Consider the following 24,340-nt stretch of genomic DNA (forward strand, 5'->3'; position numbering starts at 1 on the left):
GTCAGACAAGAACTTATGAATGAAACTTGAAGGCTACAGGGAATAGAAAAAGGACTTATTAAGAAATAAACCATTTCCTGGATCTTAGAAAATGTAGGGACAAAGTGAGAATTTCCAGAAGTCAAGCTCTTAACTTAAAAAAAGAAATTACAACAAATGACAACAGATAAAGCAAGAAACGTAAAGGAAAAAAGAAAAAGAAGTGCGTCTGCTGTGCCGTAAGGATATTACAGGGTTTAAAAATAATCTAAAAATATTGTGTAAAAGCTAAACGAACACTTTGTCTCAGCTTTCAATAATGATGTTGGCCATGAGGTAAAAAGTGGGAAAGTGAGTGGGAGTAGGTATGTTAGAATGAGTGTGGTGGAAATAAGACTCAGATAAGCTACTCAAATGAGATATGGTACATTACACAAATATATAAGTCAATTCACTGGGTTAGACTGAAAATCCATCTCGCCATGCTTCCCAATTCAGGACTAGTCTCCCAGCCTCCAGCAGTTTGCGGCCCAGGGACTTACATACCCAGAGTAAGCGTGGGGAGGGTTGTAGTTATTAACCTTCAGTTGCTTCCTCTTTCATTGACTCATTCATGCACCCCCTCATCTGTTTTTAACTTTAATCATCCACAACATCTCAGGCCAAGAAATTCCAGAGGTTACTTGCAGCTTGATTGAAGAACAACCTCCTTGTGTTTGCTTTGAACGTGTGTCCTGCTTCTCGGATTGGAAGAGACAGTGAGGAACATGTGGTCTCCATGTCCTCTCCATGTATTCAAGTCAGGGCACTGGACAACCTTCACCTGTCAGACCAGTCGGAGAAATGTAGTTCTAGCAGCAAGGATTTTTAGCACAGCTTACTGCTGACATACAGAACAATTAAGGAAATGGAGGTAAATATAAAACAGGGCAAAACATTGCCTTGGTTGCATAAAGCATTCCATATTGACATAAAATTTCTCTTTGAGAAAAATAAGTGATTTTCTAGCTAAAGGAAATATAGTATGCCCAATATTCATGGTCTCTAGTGAAGTATTTGATATTGTACCACCTGAGAAACTGTCAGAGTGGAGAAGAGGGAGATTAATATGAGATACCTGAGTTGAACATAAAAGGGAAGGGACAACATGCTGCGCCGAAAAGAAACCTGTCAGGCTGCAAGGAGGTGCCTTGAGACCCTGTCTTGGCACTGGTGCCACTTAATATGTTTGTTTCATGAGCTTGGCATAGAAAACAGGAATAAGCTGATGAAAACTGCCAGTGATAAAAAGAGAAGCATGTCAATACAGATGATCAGACCATCGCATAAAGATGGCTTTGAAGTTTAATTTGAAGATGACTGCAGTAGAAATGGGATAGAATTTAATAGTACAAATAGCAAATCATTGCATTTAGGAGGTGATTGGAACATCTGTTTTAAACTGGGTCTCTGTAAGAGGTAATAGGGACTTACTTAGAAACATTTGTGTGATTTGGGAGCGAAAAAGACTTATTTGCCCTCAGATGTTTTGTCAGGTCTGGAATCTTAGACAGAGGTAGAAAGGTACTGTTTTGCAAGGTGCTTGTGAGCTTGTATTTGAAATTTCATTTCCACTCTGTTTACCCCACTTCTACAGAAACTAGTTTGGACCAGAGTAGATGCAGAAGTGGAAAAGGAGAGTGATCATGAAATCAAAGATCTGATTTACAATAAGAAAATAGCAGAGGTTGGTGTGTTAGCTTGGTGGGGGGGATATGATTACTCTCTATAAACACATGCGGGGAGAAGATAAGCTAACTAAAGCTAATTTAGAAAGAAACTAAATGCCAATGTAAGCACAAGAACAAATGGCTATAAACTGACTGTGAGTAGGTAGGAAAAAACCCAATTTTTTTTGATGGAGTTAGATAAGTACATAAAATTTTGCTTCTATCAGTTCCTCTGGCGATAAGGGAGAGACCAGGAAGATCTTCATTTTATCATTTTCTGTCACTGACTGATGAGCCATTTGCCTCTGGCCCGTCAGGAGTTTGTACTGGCAATGCATGCCCCAGCGAAGGGCACTGCCTACTTGGTGATACCTTTCCTGGTACGGATTATGTGCCAGCCTTGAGCAACTGCCAACAAAATGTACAAGAGCCTTGGCACATTCGTCTGTGGTTGGTTGCACCAGTTTCCAGAACACAGTGTCCTTCCCGCTCTCTTTCGGAGAGCCCTGTGTCATGCTGCCTATTTTTAGCTCCCTTTTTGCCCACTCTCCGTGGTGGGGTGTTTGCCTCTAACCTCTTAAAATGCTCTTCGCGTTCTCCTTCCATTTCCTTCATTTCTTTTTTTCACAATCCTCTCTTTCCCTTGCTAATTGTAAAGCCTGCACAAGGCTGTCTTTGAGATATTTCAAAAGGACACAACAGTCCCTAAACGCAAGGTTTTCAAATGCCTTCCTCTTTTCTGTCCAGGTCCACACTATCGGGTACGTCTACATTTTGTCAGATCAGCTTGGTTGTTTTCTGGTCCTCCTATAAAGATTCTGAGAAAGCTGCATTAATCTTGTATGCCTGTAGTGTAAAACACACCTGGGAAGATCTGTATTAATTGCTTGGAAAGTATTGCTCCCAGTGAGCCTAAATTTCAAGAGTTCACGGAGCCTTTTTCTGCATGTGATTGTAGGGCTGGTTTTGCAGTTTCTTTTACATTACTGTTGAAGAGAGGGAAGCCTGAGTACAGAGTCCTCTCCCTCCCCTCACTGTCCTGGTCTGTTAGTTCGTCAGACCTGGGATCTGTTGGAAAATGCTGGAGCTGCCTCCAGCAAATGCATCTGGCTTTCCTTCCCTTGGGACCAAGGGCATGAGGGAGGGAGGGAGCGAGGCTGTATGTCTGGGTCTTGTTTCGACTTGCTCCACTGTTAGAGTGAGAGTGAGGCGTTTGGACATGGCTCAGGCATGGACCTGGACTGAGGAGCTGGTCCCACAGCATACTCATAGCCTGGTGCTATCTAGGCTCTCACCTGTGAGTAGTATCAATTCATCTTGTGGTAGTTTAGGTTTGTGAAGTTCATTTTAAGGGAGGAGCATCAGAAGCATGGAGAAAACACCTGTTTTGCCCAAAGCTGTGGCAGGTCTGGTGACAGACTTTAGAAAAGCTTATCCCCAGACCAGAAGGAAAGTCAGATAAGCAATGAACTCATCAACATCATGTTTGATATTGGGATTTTTTTCCATATTTTTCCCTTTGTGTGACCAAGCATACAGTCTCCCCACTCTTCATTTATATGCATTACATACGACAAGATGAAGACCCACTCATGGATTTGAGAAACAGAAAGGCTTACCATGATTAGAGAGGCATATGAAGAGATGCCCTGGGTTACAGTGCTGTTTCTCATTACATCACATAGATTAGCTAATGTGATGTTTCAGTAGTGCAAGTGATGAAGGGTATGCATGTAAAGCAATAGATGACAAGCTGGTCCATGTCACTGTTATGTCACTCTTCTGTGAATTTCTTTGCACATCGCACTTCAAATGACAAAGTGACAAATGGGGACTATGTACCAAATTATTCCATTTTCCATGCAAGATACACAAATATAAATCAAAGTGGTCTTTGGGAAGCTACCTTTTATTTTATGCTTTTCTTGCAGCAAAGGACCTGTCTCAAATGTCTGTGGGACATGTATTCCAATACAAATACACCACGGTTAATGCTTGATTTGAAATCCATCATAGACATCTGAGACAAGAGCACGCCCATCATTTATTTCTTACTTTTTGTGCCAGTTTGCTAAAAGCCCTCCCAACATTTTCTATAATTGTCTTTTTCTTCTTCTTTTATATCTCTGTTGAAGGGAGCATTCTGAGAACAAGATTTTTTTCCCAACCTTCGGACTATGTCACAGGCTGCAGGATGCAGAGGGACACCTCGGGGCGTTTCAGTTTTACTGATCTTTGTTAGGTAATTTTTGTGAAAGTTGATAAACAACGCTGATATTACAAAAAAGAACAACTGTGGGCAGCTGGGAAAGGAGTGTGTGGACAGGGACTGGCTTAAGCTATCATTTGGTATCTACAAAATGCATAGAGATCAGGGAAATATTTCTTGAACTATTTAAAGGAATGTAGGGACATTTTGAACATACGCCACCAATCTGTACTCAGCAGATGACCCTGGGTCAGAGTGACCATGCTAACATCGGAGTAATAAGGGATATCAGAGAGAAACTGTTAAGGAGGACTGTTCTGCTTAGGCATAGCTGACGCTTTTTCCCCAGAATGAGATTACCTTGAACAACCTTCCTGAAACTCTGTGTTGATACTTGATATTCTCCAAAATAGGGCAATGGCTTTTCTGAGATTGATTTCTTGGACTGAACATCCTGCATGACTTCTCCCAGCAAAGCTCCCCCCAGTGACTCAGAGTGCTGGCTAGTGCAATACTGGGCTCACAGCAAGGAAAACACCACTCCCTTTTTGTGACTGAGTCCTTTTAGGCTCCCCTTAGTGCATCTCCTGGCAATGATTAGGAACATCTACTTATTTTTTTTAAGGCTACCCCCCCTCCCATAGACTCAGTCCTGTGAAGGCCTTCGGAAACATACCAAGATCTGAAAAGCTATTGTTTGGTATTTCAAATCCTGGTCCCTTTATGTCCAGCTGGTGGGAAAAGAGGAGAGAGAGACAGAAAGAAAATAGGAAGGCGGCGGCAGGGAATGGGGGGGAGGGTTAGAAGTTTAGCGCAAAATGGATAGAACTAGGGATAAACTGATCCAAAGAATGGAGGAAAGTGGGGCGAAAGTAAAGGAAGGTATGCTTAGTCCTGGTCCTGCTGGATGTTTCACTAGGGGCTTTGTGCAACCAGGGGGAGGATTCCTCATATGAAATAGCCTATAGGGAGAAGTAATTAAAAATACAGGCACCTCAATAAACAAGGCAAAGATTAAAAAAAAAAAAACAAACCAGAATACCAGCAAGAAAGAGAAAGAAAAAATATCTAAGAAGTATCTGCAATATAAAGGCGGGAGAAAAAAACAAACAAAAAGCAAGTATTCTGTAAGTGGCTTCCTGCCAAGGACAGACGATTTTATCTCTCTGTGCCGCAGTACTTCCCACTGCAGAATGGAGCCATGGATGCTCTTCCAACTTTGCAGAAATATTTGACATCTAGGAGTTGTTTGGATTGCTATTAACAGTGGCTAATGTAGAGTGAGAGAGGCTTGCTACAGAGATGGAGTCATCTTGGGAATATCAAGATAAAGACAACTTCGTAACATCCACCAATATGTAACAGTGCTGCTGAGTACTTTATGGGAGAAAACAGGGACATATTTAATGAAAATGAAGAAAACATTAGCAACTCATATTAAAAAGAATCAGCAATATTAGTATGTAAAGAGTTAACTTGACATGTTGTAACTTTAGTATTTTCCCCTCCTATAGTTAAAGAACTCTTTTTTTTTCTTTTTTTTTTTTTCCCTGGTTTGAAGTATTAAACTTTTCTTTTGGTTTGAGTTTACCTCTCCCATTCCCATCTCCAAGCTGCAGGTCATCAGATTTGCTTACTGTTTATGATGGAAAAATCTTCAGAATAAAGCCTTATCTTTGGTTGGCTGGGCCAAACAGACAGCATATTTACAGAGTCTGATATCCCGCAGCAAATGCAATTATTGTCTGTCTGATAATCTGATGTTGTGCTTCTGATAGACATGTATAAATGTACAGGTTACATGGGAAGTTTTGTATGGGATTGTTTTGCACATATTTGGGTCCTTTTCTTGGCTGAAATGAGTTTGTGGAATGGCTTGCACTAGTAACAGCTGAAAATTATAATAATCTCTTTCATCTTTGACATCACTGAAAAACACATGGCTATTCTCTATTGCAAAATCCTGATAGTCTTTGTCAGTTGCTTGAAACTTTGGCTATGGAAGTATCTTCCTTACTGATCCCTGCAGTATCTAATTTCATCTCTATTTCATGTATAGTTACATTATGCAAACTGTTGGATGATGTTTTATTTTTGTTCAGCACCACTATGTCTTAAACTTCACTTGAGTCATGGCAGTTTGGGCCATGCTCGGAAAAACAATGTCAGAAGAAGTTTGGATGGCCTTCAGATCTCTCATATTTCAAACAATATTTGTCTGCAATAAAGACAACGAATTGTGACCAAAGGATTGTATTTTCAATGCTTAGGAATCTAAAAAAGATACGATAGATAAGAAGAAGTATAAAAGTATAAGGTTATAGTTACATTTGTACATTAGCAGCAAGGCATTGAAATACCCGTTTTTTTTGAGGAATGCAGATCTGTTTCTCTGGCTCACAGATAAGTGTGTGCAGAACACTCAGCCGTAATTAAGGATGGAATCTCTTCTGAATTCCACTCTTTTGGCTGCACAGGGAGACCTGCTGGTGGTTTCGTTTAATGAGGATAGCCCCACAGAAGTTCTGTCTTCAAAATTCTGCGATTAAGAAATAAAGAATACGAAAGCTATGAATACTGAGGAAGCTAACATTTTTCTTATTCCACTGATTTACAAACCAAGCGTGGACTCCTTGTCATCCTGAGCTGGCCTATGGAACTATCTATCTCACTCGTATAATGTTTTGAATTAAGACAAGGGTTCCTGATGGTCTGCGGGCTGTCAGTGATCCGTGGCTGCATGGATTCAGGATCCACTCATTGGCTCGACATAGATTTTTACATATCACTCTTGGTGAGAGACACTCAAGTGTCTTCTAGTGATGCCTTAAGTGTGGCTATACAGCTGCAACATATGGCTCATTCTTTCTCCCATTCTTCTTTTCCAGTGCTCCATCTTAGTAGGGCTGAATGCAGGATGCTACACATTACTAATGGATAAAGGCAAGGATGAAGTTCTTTTCTCTGGAAGCATAAGGAGTTGCTGGGAGTTAAAGTGGTACTTCTTTCTACAGACTGACAGCACAGCTACCATGTGCTTTTAAATATCACTGCTGCCATAATGGAGAAATTGGGTCATGCTCCGTGAGCTATGCTGTGAAGGACTGAGTGAACCTGACTGCTTTTATGAACGCTCGGTTCCCTCCACAGGTTTTAGTTCTGGCTTTGTGATCCTTGTGATCACTGTAACGGTATGGCTTACAACCAAGCCAGGAATGAAAGGATTGCCAAGATGCACAACATAAGATAATCATTCCAGGTTTGATCGAGACTTCAGCATCTGTCCTTAGATTGTGGTGTTAGGGATTGCTATAATGTTACTGTCAGTAAAGTACCTGCAACCCCATGGCCAGAAGCTTTAGGGAGGAAAAAGCTATCTACTCCCTCTATTGATAAAAAGGGCAAAGTGCTCTCCTATGAAGAAAGGCTTTGGGGAGACCTTATTGCAGCCTATCAGGACTTAAAGGGGGCTTGTAAAAAAGATAGCAGCAGACTTTTTAGCAGGGCCTGTTGCAACAGGACAAGGGGGAATGGCTTTAAACTAAAGGGGGGTAGATTGAGACTAGATAGAAGGAAGAAATTTTTTAAGGTGAGGGTGGTGAAACACTGGCACAGGTTGCCCAGAGAGGTGGTGGCTGCCCCATCCCTGGAAACATTCCAGGTCAGGTTGGACAGGGCTCTGAGCAACCTGATCTAGTTGAAGATGTCCCTGCCCACGGCAGGGAGATTGGGCTAGATGACCTTTAGAGGTCCCTTCCAACCCAAACTATTCTATGATTCTATGATTCTATGTGCTGTCATGCAGAGCTTCATTTGCAAAAGAGAAATTCAAGAGATATAGTTTATCATAGTTGTACTTGCACTTTGGGAGTTTAACAGAAGTGTTATCTTGTAGCAAAGGCTTCATTTCCATGCTTCAAGACTTTCTGCTCAAGGTTGCTTCAGCGGTCCCCATTTCTGGGGTCTCTGTTGCAATGGACTGAACACTAGTGTGGGTGATGATAGGGAGAACCTTGCAGTGGGAGGTGGCACACAGGACAGCAGTACCTTCCTCGCCTCTTCTGCCCATCAGGGAGGCTGGGACACCGTCTGAGTAAGAGTGGTGCTCCCACGGTAGTCTAAGCAAGCTGGACCCCCTAGAGACAGACCTGCCAAGAGAAACTTGGGCTACTGCCCTGCATTGACGTGGTCTGTGGGAGGTGGTGGAGATGTGGGACAGTTCTCATCACTAGGGAAAAGAGAGTTAGAGAGAGACTTCTAGCAAGGGCATTAGAAAGATGTGAGAGGGGTACTCTATTTACCTTATCCACTGTATTTCAGTGGGTTTTTGGTTTTGGGTTTTTTTTGGCCAAAGTTCATGATTGCATTCCCCATCCTCTTCTAAAGACTTTGTTTCTACAGTCTTGGTGTACTTGAATGTGAGAAATAATGTGGGGAATAATCCTAGGGAAGGAACACTGAACTTCCCCATATTTCTGTATTTGTCTTGAACCAATCCTGGTATTTAGCACAAGACAACCCCACAGATGCTAACATCTAAAAGACACATGGGACCTGGAGGGTGGCCAGCTGCAGACTGGTGGCAGTGCACTTGGGGGATGCTCAGGCAGCCCTTTCCCTTCGCAGGCTGTTCAGTGCGGCGTGTTCCCAGGACAGCTTCCCAGGGTTTGTCTCAGGGACTGGTGACACCAGCCGCAGGGCAGCCTTTTGCCCTTCTAAATCATTGTCTTCTGTTGGGGTGAAACTTCACAAATTAGCTAAAGACCAGAAATGGAAAGAGACAGCATTTCAGAAAATACACCGATTCTGTGTTTTTCCCTCCCTTCCTTCCCCCTGGCAGCTCGGATGGGACCCACCGACTGCTTTCTGCTGCCTCCATGGAGCGAGAGTGCTCTCTGTGCCACAGTAAACTTTGTCTCTGTTAAATCAACCCTAGAGGCTTAAAATACACTTGTAAAGGCCCTTTTGTCTGACTGGTGCAATGTCCTGTATCCCTGGTGCAGATCACATTGTGTTGGTTTTACTTGCCACTTTTTGGCTATCTTTACAGCATTTATTTCTGAAGTCCTCTGCCAACAATCCAGTTGCACTGCTGCATCCCTATCAGAACTGGGAAAATACATTTAAAAACTATGATTAATCTCTGTTGAAACCCATGAGTTTCTTCAGTGCTTTCAAGAATGGGAGAAACTAGTGAACTGGGAAGATCTAGTCATTTTAGAGAAGAACCTGCAGCTTTCACCAGAGGTTCAAGTGGGCAGGAAGCGCAGCTCGTGGGATACAAACGTGCATTATTTCTATAAGCACTGGATTTCTCCATCAGCTTACACGACAGGATGTTGGGAGGGTTTGTCTGGAATGTAAAAATACAGAGTACTTCCCCAATGATGCCAAGGTGCTAAAGTAGAACTTCTCTAAAATTACATATAAGATATATATAAAATTATACACACACATCTATATTTGCCTATATATTTATTTTTTAACTTGACCACTTTCTGGGGAAAAAAAGAAAAGAAAAGCTCAGTTTCTGCTAGGAAAAGTAGAAAAAGTTATCCTTCCCATTCTTTGGTGTATAATGAGATGCAGCTATGCTTCCTCACCACCTTTAAGTCTACAAACACTTTCTTGTTTCTATAATCATGTGGGAAAACTCTGCTGGCTCCGTACCTAAGAACTGCAGAAGTGAATGTTGTATTTCACTGCCCTCTCCCCTGTTCATTCTTCTGTCTATTGTAATGATCTATTCTTTGAAGTTCAAGGTGTCGCACATTTAAAATGAATGCTGGAGGTTTAGCCATAGGTTGGCGTGTGCCATTCATGGCTTTAACTGTAATCTATGCCCTGGTTTCTCCAGGGGATGTTTGACCTGACACTGCACTGAATTTATGAGGGTGAAATCCCGTCACAAAGGCAATTGCTGAAAATTTATTATGTCTGTTTCACCTTGTGGGAAAATTATTTGGTTTACGGAAAATCTGAAAAATGGAATTAAAACACACAGCATCCTGGAAGCAGGTCACTTCTGCTTCTGGGTTGTTTTCTTCTTGTTTGCTGTGCTTGTAAACTGCACAGCAGTGTGACTGGCCAAAATATAACCCTATGACTGAAAATACAAGAAACTAGACAGCACAGGCAAAAGGAACAGAAAGGCAATTTAAGTTGGTGGACTTGGCAGTGTTAGGTTTATGGTTGGACTCAATGATCTTAAAGGTCTTTTCCAACCTGAATGATTCTATGATTCTAAGTTCCAAAGTTAGTGCTGGAAATAAGAGCATCAAACGAAGCCAGACACTGATTTAATCTATCATCAGTGCAATTTTAACACAGCCCTGACAGTGTCAGTCATCATTATATGTCTCCTCTGTGAGAGCACCAAGGACCCTACGTAGCACAGTGCTTCAGCATATATTTGTATTTAGGTATTTCTGTAAAACTAGCCGTTTCTATTTCATCCTTACTATCACTAAGGAAAACCCTAATGTAAAGTTAGAGAGATGCTTATGCATTCTGCCCCATCTGAGAGCTATGAAGGCAAGAAAAATTTGTGCCGTTCTCTGCAGATGGTATGCAGCAAACCTGGTAACCTGGTCCATCACACCTTGTCTATGAGCAAGTACTATGTCCAGCCCAATGCAGCTGAGCTACTGGTTAAAGAACAAATTACGGTTCTGCATGTTGCCATCATTGTCATTCCTTTATTGGTTTGGTTTTGCTTTCATGATTATTACTGAGGCAGCTGGAAGAGGAGAAAAAGATGTATGGGAGGCTGGAGCTGGAAACACCTGCATAACCTAAAAAGCATCTGATCAGCTGTATTTTGCCTCTCTGGAAGACAGGCAGGGTCAGTGAGGATGGCACCATTTGCTTCAGTAAATGGCAGCATTGTCCCCCCCATCTGCGATAACTGATGCACTGCTTTCACTGCACTCGTGCCTTTGAGCCTAACATGGACCAGCACCCCACCATGCTGGGTGCTGTACAGGCACAGCACAAAAAGATTTTCAGAACATGGTGATTTCTCTCATGAGCTGAATTGCCTTCTGGTGTTTGATGGCTGCCAGGCAGGGAGCCTGCAGAACAGCTGAGTCTAGGAGATGTTGCCTTATTTAACTAGTATTATTTGCGCTAATGCTGCATGTATGTTAGCCAGCATATTCTTCTGCTGTCAATTCTTTACTCATCACTACTTCTAAATCCAGAGGCTCAGGGAACATCCACCTTGTGGGAATGGAAACACCCAAGCTGGGTCAGCTGAGCCAGGGCCAGGTGTGAAGTATTTTAGTTACGGAGACCCTGAGTGCAGGGACCTTGACCCGTGGAAGTTGACAGGTCCAGAACGAGTGCCCACATGGTCATTCAGTACCAATAAGACATACTTGAAAATAATTATTTTCACAATTCCAGTAATAATGTAGTTCTATAAATTACTACTTCCGCATCTATTCAGAGGAGGCTGCATGGGATTGCCCTACTGTTTTGAGAGCACACCACGCTGGGTGCACCATTGCGCTGGGTTTTGTGTGTTGTGCTCTGCTGCACAGCAGAGGGATGCTCTTCAGTCCTCATAGTGAGGGCTGTGGCACAGGAACACAAAGGAACGGAAATCAAAGTCAGGCAGCCTGAGAAAATGTCAATTACAGTAATTGTGCTGAAAATACATCAGGGATCAGGCAACCAGCTGATCTCAAACAGCCAAGGATCTGACTATATTTAAATTTAATTTGGTAATACATTATTCTAAATAGGATCAGTAGCAATGTGATGGTATGTTAGAACATAGGTATTTGTCCATATGTATTTTATTTCAACCACATCTCTTTATAGGTAATTTTATACTCGGCTTTGAAACATTTGCACTGTTACCTGTTTTTTATGTGTTTTTTATTGTGTGTGGGATAGCTAAGTAAAGACATCTGCTTGTAAGGTAGCTGCCTAGGACTCCCATGCAAGAGGCTGCTGGAGGATGAAAGAACCTAAATTCCTGAGGAATCTGCATTCCCACCAGCAAAATTCCCTGAGTGCCTGCAATCCTGCGTGGCCCCTGGGTGTGGAGAGCTGTGTGACACCTTGCTGCCTGGTACACCCTGTGGGGTCTGCCCCGGTGGGTGCTTCCCGCAGCAGATGTACACAGTGGTCTGAACATCACGCACGCGACCTGCCAGATGATGTGGTGATGGGTCAGGACCAGGGGAACAGTTGCTCAGAGGTGGCTTCAATAGGTATGGCATCAAAGGACTAAGAAGAAAACAATTATGGGCATTCTCTGCAAGCTGTTGCTCAGGAAAAGTCTGAATAAGAGACAGTATGCTTGCTGTATAAAGAAGTTTTTCCTACGACACCACTCTCAAACCCTTCCCTGGCAGAAGCATCACTCTTTTCTCTCCCCTTGTATCAGCTCTCAGTGGCCTCGTCCCATCCACTGCTGTGCCTGAGCTGTTTCTCACAGCAGCCAAACAGTGAGTTAAGTTTCTGTAGCCAAAGCCCACCATGGGGGTGAAATCGAGCTGGCTGCCTAATCTGTGTGGCTATTTGAGAGGAGGCGTTACAGCAGCGGTAGGGGGTATGGGCACTGTCCTCCCTCCAGCTGGTCACTGCTCTCTCTGCCCCTCACCTCTGACGTGTGGCACTGTGGTGACAGAGGAGAATGCCCAAGTGGGCACCAGGGAGTCCCCGGGTGCCAAAAGGGCTCCCTGCACATCTAGCCACTGTTGCTATGCATTCACAAATTGCATCTTGGTTAGAGCACGTGGGGAATGTAGTTTTTAGCCTCTTACTAAATATGTAATGTGAAATACTGGGATGGACTGAGAAAACCCACCCCACAGGAGTCTGTACCTAGTAGCCATGGTGCTCTCCAGGAAGGTTTGAAATACAGATTTTGACAAAGCCATGTTGACTGTACTCCTTTCCTCGTTATCTTGCAGTCACTCACAAAGAGTTTATTTGTTTCTTAATTCCAGTATTTTTCCTACAATAAAGATAACAACTGCCCTACAATACCATAGCATCTCCTTTTTCTGAAGATATAAGTGCAGTTCAGCTTACATGACATGAGATGTTGGAGCATTAGATGTCCAATTTAAAATAGTTACCAAGGTTCCCTCTGTAACTATGGGAGAAAGATGGGTGCCTCAAGAGAGTCATTTTAGGAACCATTTTAGGATGAGAAAATTACCTTCTGGAGAAGACTCTTGTCTCCAATGGCTGTGCAATGTGGGTTATTAATGATGCCTGACTTTCAGATGATCCGCACTGCGTGGCATGAACGTCCATTCTGCATGTGCCCGTCTGAGTCCTGTGAACCTCCAAGGTGGTTTCAGCTAGTTCTTGAAACACCCCAAGATAAAATTGACCAGGAAGCTGATTTGGGAAACAACACAAGTCAACAACTAACTTTTCTAAATGTTCTCTATCTTCTTCTTAGCCTGAGAGCTGAGTTTTGATGTAGGTTGTGTTAATTGTGTGGTTGCATGCAATCTTTGTATGGAAGGCTGATGCAAAGATTTAATATTTTGCCTCCGCCTGTGTGATCAAGTGGTGTCATTCCTTTTACGCTACATGGTGGTCCTGCTCTTTTCCCATCCTCCTCTTACTACTAATGTAATTGGAGTATGTTTCTTTGTTGCCCTTTATGTCTATCGGTATGTGTATATTGTAGAATTGTAGTTTCAGCCATGCAGTAATCTATTTTGAATGATTACTGCATAGCTGCCTTGTAAATTCTGACACGTCGAATGTTTTAAGAACACAGACTGGGATTAATTCACATCACAGACTAATCTGCTGCAAATGTCCTTTTAAAAAGTCTTTTATATCACTCCTCAAAGAGGGCATCAAGCAATAGAAAAAGAAAAACAACAACCAAGACAAAACTGAGAAGAAATGAGATTCTACTTAACTTTAAGTGGTGTTAACTGATTCCCCCCGCCCCTGCCCCCATATTTCTAGGCTGGCACTGTTTGGGGTATATGTTCCAGAACAAATTTCTGTTGTGATAATGCAGGCAGGTTGTTTTGAGCCAAAGACCTAAGACACATAAGTTTTTTGACTGCAATATGGTGGTAGTTAACAAAGTGAATTTAAAGAAAGAGCATGAATGTTCTGGTACAGGATCTACTCTAAATATAGCGAAGATGTATGAAGGCGGTTGATATTGTTATATCCTAGCCATGTAGGAAAGCGTGATACTGCCAAAAATACTTCTCTAGCTAATAAAGCTGTACCTGGAGGTTTTACCATACTACAACAGCTAAAGCACTGCAGCCTGTGTGTGCGGGAAGGTCAGCGCATGCCCTCAGCCCTGTCAGTGCCCCTTGCATTCCCGTGAACCCCTCACGTGCGTGGGGCAGTGTTTCTATGTAGCTGCTATGTGTGCTGCTGAAAGCGGACCAGGCAGATGCTATGTGTAAGGCAAAGCACATAGCCGTGAAACATACCGTGCTGTCAATTTTTAAGCACTGTTGAAGAAGTGATGGCACAGAGTGGTTTTTAGAAATAAATGCAAAGGATTAAGTGTCCTAAGTGGAAGGCACCAACAGCAGCAAAACGCAGTGACGAAACTTTGTCTGACGTTTTCTAAACTGTTAGGCAGCCTTTCCCCTATGGCCGTGACAGCCAGGCTGTGGCACTCTCGCAAGCTACGTATGGCTTTGGGATAGCACACCTTGCAGGAAGACTAAATGCTGTACAAGGAATAACGCTCTCCCGGTAGTTCGTTAAGGAAGAGGTCATTCTTCCCCGGGAGTAAGGAATGAATCAGTGTCCCGGCATGAAGCTAAGGGCTCCAGACCTCCATGCTCATTGTCAGAGCTCCAGTAAGGCTTTTTGTAACAGTTAGTGTCTCCTCTAAATTTCAAGCTGAGAAATTATGTTCTGGTTGTCTGTTTTCCTACAGTGGTTTTATTTGGGCATGATATACTCATTGTCTGTAGCTGTTGCAGTGTCGCTGTTTGTTCTCATAGCACACAAAATGTTCCACCTTAGAAGCAACCGCTTTTCAGGGCTAAATAGTGCCAGCATATGCAGCACATCATACATAAAGTCTTTTAAGATTCCACACAATGAAACATCCTATATTTCGAAGAATTGTGTTCTTGTTCTTTTAGGCCTCAAACAGGAAATATTTAAGCACATTTTCAATTAAGTTGCATTGAAGTTAGTATAATTGAAGTCCATATTTTTAGCATGTGTTCCTAATTAAACGCATCCATAAATGCTTTCCTGATCAGAGGTCTTCAAGCCTGCGAAAGCGCAGAAACTGAAGCGTTCATTTTCGGTTACTCTGGGTGCTTGTTTGAGTACATATGTTTGAAAGCAATCATCATATTCCCTCCTTCCTCAGTGCTATGTCTCAGGCCTGAACTGGGAACTTCAGTTGTACCTATAGAGTCCCAGCCTCAAAGTTATGGGTTGCTTAAAGCAGTACTGGAAGGTATGGTGCTTATATGTTACACAGAAAACAAACACACATAAAAAACAGCTAAAGAAGCACTGAAGTTGAAGGTTTCACAAATTAATTTAATCTTCTTGACATGGTGATTTGAAAGGACACACCATGCTCTAGTCCTCTTCAGGGCAAAGACAGAAAGCCTGGTGGAAACCATCACTAGTTTGCTCTGGCTGGAAAAAGAGAAAAAAAATTCACAGTAAAGCGCTGATTTGGGCTGAGCAATGGTAATCGTGTTTTTGCAGCATAAAACACAGGTGCTTTAAGCGAACCATTCAGCGCTACACTAGAAAGGAGCAGAGCAGGGTGCTCACACATTAGGCACTGGTTTCAGCTGTCTGTTCACTGGGGTATTGGGACTCCATTATAGCCCTGTTGCATGAAGGAGATATTGGGACTTTTACAGCCTGAGATCACTGAAAGAAAAATTGAATAGAGGACTAGATCCATAAAGCCATATACTACAAAGTATCTGGATGGTTGGATACAAATGTTTGTAAGTGCAAGCGGCATGCCTGCCTCCTTTATGATAAAAATTAATTGCCTTTTATTATTTTCTGCATTATATCAAGTAAGGAACATGAGACTTTTTTAACCTTTCTTCCTAGGTTTGCAGTTAAAAACACAAATGAACAGATTTATTTCATCATTTATAGATAATGACAGCCAGCAGCAATCCTTTTTCAAAAAGAAAGGCAGGATCTGGTTGTGATTTTGTGGAAATAACCTGACAGTCCTTTGCCAGCTTCTTTTACTGTGTTCATCGTGTCATTTTTTGAATAGCTCATCAGCTTGTAAAAAAAAAAAAGAACAGAAGGAGATTTCTGCATCTTTCTCCATCTCCCTTTTTCGAGAGAAATTTTCTCATGTGTTTTTAATTCTGAGCTCTAAGTGGATGGAGGATTAATGGTACGCTATGTCTTTTCAAAGGCTGTGAATGCTGATATCTGAGTCTTCCTGCTGCCTTTGATGAGCACGTGCTGCAGCTGAAGGCTGGCTGCTGTGGAGCCCCTGCCAGCTGGGCACAAGGCTTGGACTCGTGGATCTTGACAGCTCCATTGTCCCCAGGAATGAAGCTGTCATGGGAAGCTGTGATCCTCTAGGCTTGGCCCACAGGTAACTTTGATAGGTCTTATGGAGGACTTTGACACAGAGGACAAAACCTAGGGGTTGTTGAAGGATGTGCTAATAAAGCATCAAAGAACAGACTACAAAATATGATAACGACACTACAGAGGACATTAAGCCAAATGTTTGCACAACGATTGAGAAAATCAAACACTCACTTATTTGGACTCAACAAAATAGACTACGATGCTCATCACCTTTAGTACCGGAGTATGAGTGCACTGCAGGATCCCAACGCATTTTGACTTCTGGTCATCCAAAGAGTACCACACTATCCTTGTGAAAGCCCTTGTGCTGGTTTCTCAGGGTGGTAGCAGCCTTAGCTTATGTATCTACTCTAGTTCCAGGCACACCCCTGCCAGAGCTCCAACTTGTCCCTCTGCATGTTTTCCCATAACAGGGCTCAGATAACAAACAGTCCCTCACTGGCACTTGACAGTTCCTCATGCCACCCTTTAGAACCTTTCACTTTCCATCCTCAACTCCCTGGAGACTGATTCTGTGATTTTAACACCTCATTTTATTTGCTACCAGCTGTAGACTTCAGCTCTTCTTCCTTTTCTCCATCGCTCCAGATAGCTAAGCTAAAGCATCATGTAGAGAGCTAACCATAAAGAAACTCTTGGGAATACTCCAGTGTTTGTGATCTTGTTTGAAGCAGGAGGAACATATTTGTTATACCTCCATTTCAGAGAAGCTTGTTCAGCTTCCAGTGATTATTACACGGCCTTAAGCCTTGTAGGAGTTATTTAATATTATATTTTCCTTGCTAACACATGCCACAATGCTGTACTTATTATTTAAAGCTTTTCTGCTAAAAAGCCATTGTTCATGAATTAGTTTGATAAGACTTGTACAAATACAGAGTTGTGACTTTGCGTGCGAACTATTTAGCCTTTTTCATAAAAAATAATTCCTAGTGTTAAAGGCTCCACTCCACCACACAATTTTTTTTTCAGTAGTTCCTTGCCAAGGAAGATGCCTCAAGGATCTGCTTGTTGGCTAAGGTCATCTCAAGTATTTGTACTTTTTGAACACAAGAAGAGATAAATCCTTGACAAGCAGAGATATCATTTCTCATTTTTGCCCTCTTCCTCCTCCCCCAAAAGCTTGTGACATTAGTCCCCGTCTGTGAGCCCCAGATTATCTACTGAAATGGGGTCCTGGGCTGTGGGCAGGGTGGGGGGAGCCCCAGGGGAGTCTGACTGGGAACAGTAAGGCCTGTGGGTGCCCTCAGCACCATGACAGGTAAGGGGACTGCTGACACTAATGCCAATGACATTACTTGTGGTTTTGTTTTATTTAGTAGCTGGGTTTTCTAGGAAATAAGTCTCCCAACATACACTCAGTGTGATGTGCGTATGTTTGCTCATATTCACATCTCTCAATATCTTTCAAACCGGCTGGCCAATTTCAGCTGGAGTTGGTAGGGATCACCAAGGTATTAATGATATTCTCACAAGTTTCATGAAATCACACAAGCCTATTGTATCACCCCAGCTGAGAGAAATGCTGTTGAGGGAACGCAACCCTAGTAGACACCTGAGAACCCACTGGAGACAGAGCTTTCCAAAGAAGAAACTTTATTCCTCTCTGGACACCAGCTTTGAAACACAAGTCTGTGGGAAACCATGTGCCCTTTGAGCTGGCACCCAGAGTGACGCATTTGGCGGGCACTTCAGTTTTCCCCCCTTGCACCTCGTTTGGCAGCAGCTGACTGTGAGCAGCCGGCTGGTCTGGTCAGCCCACATTGTTCTTGCTTTTCCCTTGAACATAAAGGTACATTCATTAATGTTTGCGGTTAGTACTTTTTGTACATTTACTTGTAAGGAAAGGAATAGTGGCAGCAATAGCAACAGGTTTTACTGAGGTATCAGGAAGAGGAAGCAATCTACACAGGCAACGCAGGACTCCAAAGGAGCAGCTACAGACCTTCATGTTCAAACTGATGTTTGGCAAGGAAAGCAGCCCTTACCCAGTGCAATTCCTTTCCTGAACTAAGCACAAAATACTCTGTCCCCTCATTACACTAGCATAAACATCTTATTGACAATTTTTAAAAAAATCCATGAGGGATCAGGGCTGTATATGCAGAAAGACACACAAGCAATAGCAGGAGGAGTGAAAAAGTAATGCCGCCCTCTTTTCTGTGGGCTCCCATGAGGCTGGTTTGTATCACGAAGAACAATCCATTCGGTGTCCAGCTGGAATCTCAAATAACCACCTCATTTTTCTTTTTTCAGTAACAGGGCCAGTTTTGTGCAAAGAAGTAGACATGGAGGTCCAGAGGCAGCAGAACTGTTAAACCCATGTGTAAGTGCAATTGTAGCTGGCAGAAAATTAGAATGAGACTTCTTGAAGTAGGAGGATACTTGGATATAGAAGTTGTAGCCTGAAGGTGTTTCCAGGGACAACTCTGTACCTCTTTCCCACTGGTATCATTATGTTTTGTTGAACATGTCTCATAGTGGACAAACATGAGGTTTGAAGAGTGCAGGAAAATATTTTGCAAGTGTACCCAAAAAGCCCATGACTGATGTGGTACAGTTTGGCTTGTCCTCAAAATGAGTTTTTATGCATTCTACCATCAGCTTACAATTGAGATGACTTGTGCCTGTGAAGACATCTTCTCTATAGTTTTTAATACCTAATAATAGGCTAAAAAATCATTACTAGCCCTGATACAGTGCCCTTCCCTACTCCTTGTCACTCAACCACTGAGCTTTGGGAAGCCTGCCAAGTCCCTGACAGCAGTCCTTCTTCTCGTGGGAGCAGAACTGCACGATTTGATCCAGGAGAAGAGATGGGGTTTTCATACTTTATTCTGATGTCAGCAACAGAAACCTTCAAAGCGGGGAAATACTGCCCAACTGTGAGCTGAGTTGCTCAGGAGGTACCACTCCTGTCGCTTCGTCAAGCTGATCAGGGTAAGAAAGAGCTCTTTTTCTAGGCTGGGTGCACTGAATAGGCGCCAGGGCCTCCCACCCACAATCCTCATTAAAGAAAAATAGCAACAGCACAAAGCCCAAGGATTGTTTACTTATTTGTAGTATCTCAGCAACGGCTACTCTCTATCATCTGTTTTTGCTTTGTTGATTTCTTTTTTTATTAAGAAGAAATGCCACATGCTGCCACACAAGTAGCTAACCTCCTGCTGCCAGTCAGAGGCTGCCCGTTATGCCCAGGCGGGACAGAGCATGGGCTCTGCTCCCCAGCTGTTGGACCTGGCTTAGAAGGAAGGGGCACAGACCAGGACTTTGCAATTGTTCTCTTTTCCCCAATAAATCAAGCGTTCACCCAAAAAAGTTCAGGCTTGTGACACTGGGACAGGCAGGACAACTAATTTTGGCTGATGCAAAAACTAACAAACAAATAAAGTTCTGGAAATGCCCAACTGGTTCATTTCAACATTTTCAGAAGGAAACATTGAATTTTGGAAGGCTTGATTCATGAGGCAACTTAGTGGCTTTCACAACGCAGAGAAGAAAGAGATGGTTGCGCGTCACTCGCTCACAACCCATTCTTATATTTTGGTGTCTACAGGACTTGTCTGAGTGGGTAATTAATTACTTTAATTACTTTCTATAAATTGAAATGAAGCTTCAGTTAGAAATACTGGGAGAGCTCCACTACAGAGCACCTTTTCTGAGTGTTGAGACAAGCTCCTGAGAAGCAAAGGGCCCAAACGCGAGTGTGTTGTTCTCTGCAGTGGAGACACAAGGAGGGGTGTTGAATTTGTGTCTCCTCAGTAAATACTGCAACAAATGAACTTTCCTGGTTAAGGATGTAGGATCAGGGCACAAAATGTTCTTAAGATTTTTATAGTCACTTGGTAAATCTAGCCTTTAATTTCTAAATTTCTTTATGGTAAAGATCACCAAAATCAAATCATGGTTCAGAAAAAAATAAAATAGTTCTGAGTCAAACATTGAATTTAAAAATATTTTTTTAGGAAGCTGTACTGCAAATTAGCTGAGGCAAGGGCTAGCACTGTATGAAGAGTTAGCTAGTTAGACAGCAGCTTCTTTGAGATGGGAATCATGTTACTGCATTTCTGTCTGGGGCAGATGACACCTCACTGGTGTTGAGCTCTATGTGGGTATTAGGCAACTCTTTTGCAGTCAAAGAGTTGTAAAACCTTAATGAGTTGTGAAAGACGTTTCTGGCCTATGGGCCAATCAGTACTCCTGCCTGTAATGGAAAGTCTGCCAAACCCTGGTGCAGGAAACCGAAGGCATCAAAAGGAGGCAGGAGACCACTATCTCATGCTCAGTAAAGTTATCCGGAGAGGATGGTAGTATGGAGTGATAAAGCTGTACTTGGTAGCAGCTGTTGTTAAAAGATAAAAAGGGGAAGTCGTATGTGGACATCTGTCTATCTGCTTATTTTTTTGGGCTACCATACAGGCTCTCAGTGACATTGGTGTCCCTGTGGCAGGCACTGCATAGACATAGGGAGAGAGGCAATCCTGGCCTGAAGACCGTATAGCTATGACACACAGATAAGGCAGATCCTGAGGGGGAAAACAGAAGAGGTGTCATCCCATTCATGTAAGATTTCTTGGCTCATCCAGCATTTCAGTTAGTCTCTAGCTGAGGCAGGGACGGAGCCTAAAACACCTGGACATCAGTGCTCTAACCATGTGGCCATGTGTCGGGAAGACTCAGAGGAACATCAGAACAGCAAGAATGACTGAATTGAGTCCCAGTCGCTCCACAGGCAATTTCTGTCCCAGCCACCAGGGCAGAGAGGATTATTCCTTTCCCTCCCACACTCCACCACACAGCTTGCTTACAGGCTCCTTCATCCTTTGTACTTGCTCCCTTTGGTTAAGGGACTGCCCCGATCCGGCCGGCAGGACGAGCTCTGCGTGTACTGGCTTAGTTGAAGATGGTGAGGAGCACAGCAGGAATTGTTCCTGAATACTGGAAACAATACTTATAAAATCACTTCATAGTAGTTGTAACACAACTTGCTGGAATACAAACAGCTCTGAAGACCAATGGCTACTCAAAAACCACTCTGAACAAAGAAGTGCTTATGCTCTTCCACTTTCAAGTCTACCTGTACTTCTGAACCTGCAGCAAAGGGGAGCTTTTAAGAGAAAATGAAGATGTCAATGCTTTCCATATGGAGATACGTGAGTGCCTTCTGCAACCGAACGAGAGAACATGAATTTGTGTGATAATTTTGCGATGGTTGAGAACACTGGGGGCTCAATTTTCAATCGTCAGTTCTAAAAGCCCACTTTAAGGAGCATCATGGCTGAAAATGATTTAGCAACACATATAACCCCCGGTTACTGATTTTCTCATGCAATATAGATATGCAAGCTAAGTACACAATCTCAGGTGGCCTTTGGGGCTGAAAATCCTCAGGCTACCCATGCCCTCCCTAACACACTAGCAGGCTGGAAATGATGCTGAACGTTCCACACTTTTCTGCATTTTCCAAGCAAACTTGGAAAAAAATCAAAACAAAAACGTTTGGTGCCCTTGCAGCCCCAAGTGCTGAACTTGTCTTTTTGAAATGCTATGTCAACAGCTCTTCATTAGCAGGCCCATTATTTTTATTGGCTGCAGCTCTCTGGCTAGTGTTGACAGGTTAATTTACAGTAATAGCAAGAGTCACCTTTACTCGCTATACCAGAAAGCGCAACCCGCTCCGTACTTGAATGCCACGCTCTTGAGAGCAGGAATGTTGGAGAGCAAGCGAGCAAGCACTGCCTTGCAGCCTTGCACAGGCGCTCAGGGACTCGCACAAAAGAATGTTCTTTTGGTGAAATAATTTTTGCCAGCATATACGACTCGAGCAGGAATGGTTGCAATTATTTCTTACCGTGCTTGTTAGAGGACATATGGGAAGATTAGCCTCAAGAACGTCACTCTTGGACATGGTCTTCCCATGGGGATTACGCCACAGGTTTTTTTCTTTTATTTTCTTCTTTCCTCTTTTCTTTTTCCCTCTTTTCAATACATCAAAGTTCATTGTGAGAAATTTCCCTTGGTAACATGTGTACAGATAGTGCTAAGCAGATCCCAGAAAATATGTTTTGTGGAGTGTACTTAAAGGACTTGTTCCCTTTTTACTCTTTTCTCTTCTCTTCTCTTCTCTTCTCTTCTCTTCTCTTCTCTTCTCTTCTCTTCTCTTCTCTTCTCTTCTCTTCTCTTCTTTTTTTTTCTCTTCTCTTCTCTTCTCTTCTCTTCTCTTCTCTTCCTCTTCTCTTCTCTTCTCTTCTCTTCCTCTTCTCTTCTCTTCTCTTCTCTTCCTCTTCTCTTCTCTTCTCTTCTCTTCCTCTTCTCTTCTCTTCTCTTCTTTCTTTTCTTTTCTTGTCTTCCTACGAGAGCAATCCTGGCACAGGGAGGGAAGTTTTAGGCTGAGAGAAAGGCCTTTTGTCTAGTTTGTAAGGCCATAGTGCTGCAATTGAAAGTCTCAGGCTAGGCTGACACGATACAGGTGGTGAAGAAGCCATGAGGAAACTGATGAAGAGCACATACATTGGAGAAGTAGAAGGAATTCAGGGCAGTTAAGGGAGAGAGGTAAGTGCTGCCAAGAGGCAAATTATGACAGCCAGATCGACAGACCTTGCATCACAGGAAAACTAAAAAAAATCACAGTGTGTCTCTGAGTTGTTTGTGTTTCTATAGTACTGGGTTTTTTTGTTTGGTTGGGGTTTTTTTTTATCCTCCTGCCATATAAAACAAGTGAATGAACAGTATTTTAATCCTAGAAATATTAGATACCAAAACTTTTAGATTCTTGCAGTCTCCCCATATAAATTGACCATGCTCCGGCACTGCTTACCCAGCACAAGGAAGCACCAAGCCTGGATCAGATATAAGGACTTTCTCTTCTTTCAGCATTGGTGGACATTGTGCCACTGAACCTACAGCCCTTAGACTCAGATACTCTGTTTTGGCTACATGGCCATTATAAATCCAGAAGACGTGTCTCTGGTATTGCGACCATATTGGAGTTTGGGGTGGTTACACTCTCCTGAAGTGGTCCTCTGAGTCTGCAGTACGCTCTTTTTCCAGGCTAGCCTTCACTCTTGCTTTTACTCACTCCTGACATAGCGAGTAAAATTGTCAAAACAATTCATGTATTTACTCTGCAAATCCCTCGGTAAAAGCTTTTTGAAAAGCTTTGGGATCTTTCTGCTGCACAAATTTCACATCTTTGTGTTTAAAACTGCTCTGTCACCAATCTGTTCTCATCAGCCAGCTCTTTGAAAGTCTTTATGGCACCTCTCCATCCCGCTGGCTCAGCTGTCGCTCAAGATCTCAGAAATTGTCGGAAGATCCCACCAGCCTGGAGAGCCACAGAGCAAATCAGAGAGAAAGCAGATGGGAGGAAGGAGTGTAAAATCATTTAGAGATAGATTAGATTAGATTAGATTAGATTAGATTAGATTAGATTAGATTAGAAAAAGTGGATCTTGGTTTTCTCTGTTGTCACACCCAGATTTCTATGCACGCACATATGCATATATGCAGAGTCACAAAGGAGTGCCACTGAAACATATCACTTCTCAGACATTGAAACAATCATCTCTACAACACACTTGTTCAGAACACATGTATTTAGTTTACAGAAAAAGATTGCTTTAGTGATTAGGATGCCAGGTAAGGCTTGAAGGAGCCCTGTTCAGCTAACATGATATAACACTTATTTCCCATTTTAGTTGGTACTGTATAAATGTCAGATCTCCTGGGGTAATTGCAAGGATAAATATATTGAGATAGTAAAGTATTCAAATATTAAAGCAATGATGACCAGGAAAGAACTATATGCAGCCAACTTCCCGTTCTTATTATTTGACATATATACTGCTGTTTTCAAAGGATCTATTGAAAATCAGGACTT

The sequence above is a fragment of the Aptenodytes forsteri genome, unplaced genomic scaffold, assembly GCF_000699145.1.
Source record: "Aptenodytes forsteri isolate BGI_AS27 unplaced genomic scaffold, ASM69914v1 Scaffold217, whole genome shotgun sequence".
Lineage (NCBI taxonomy): Eukaryota > Metazoa > Chordata > Aves > Sphenisciformes > Spheniscidae > Aptenodytes > Aptenodytes forsteri.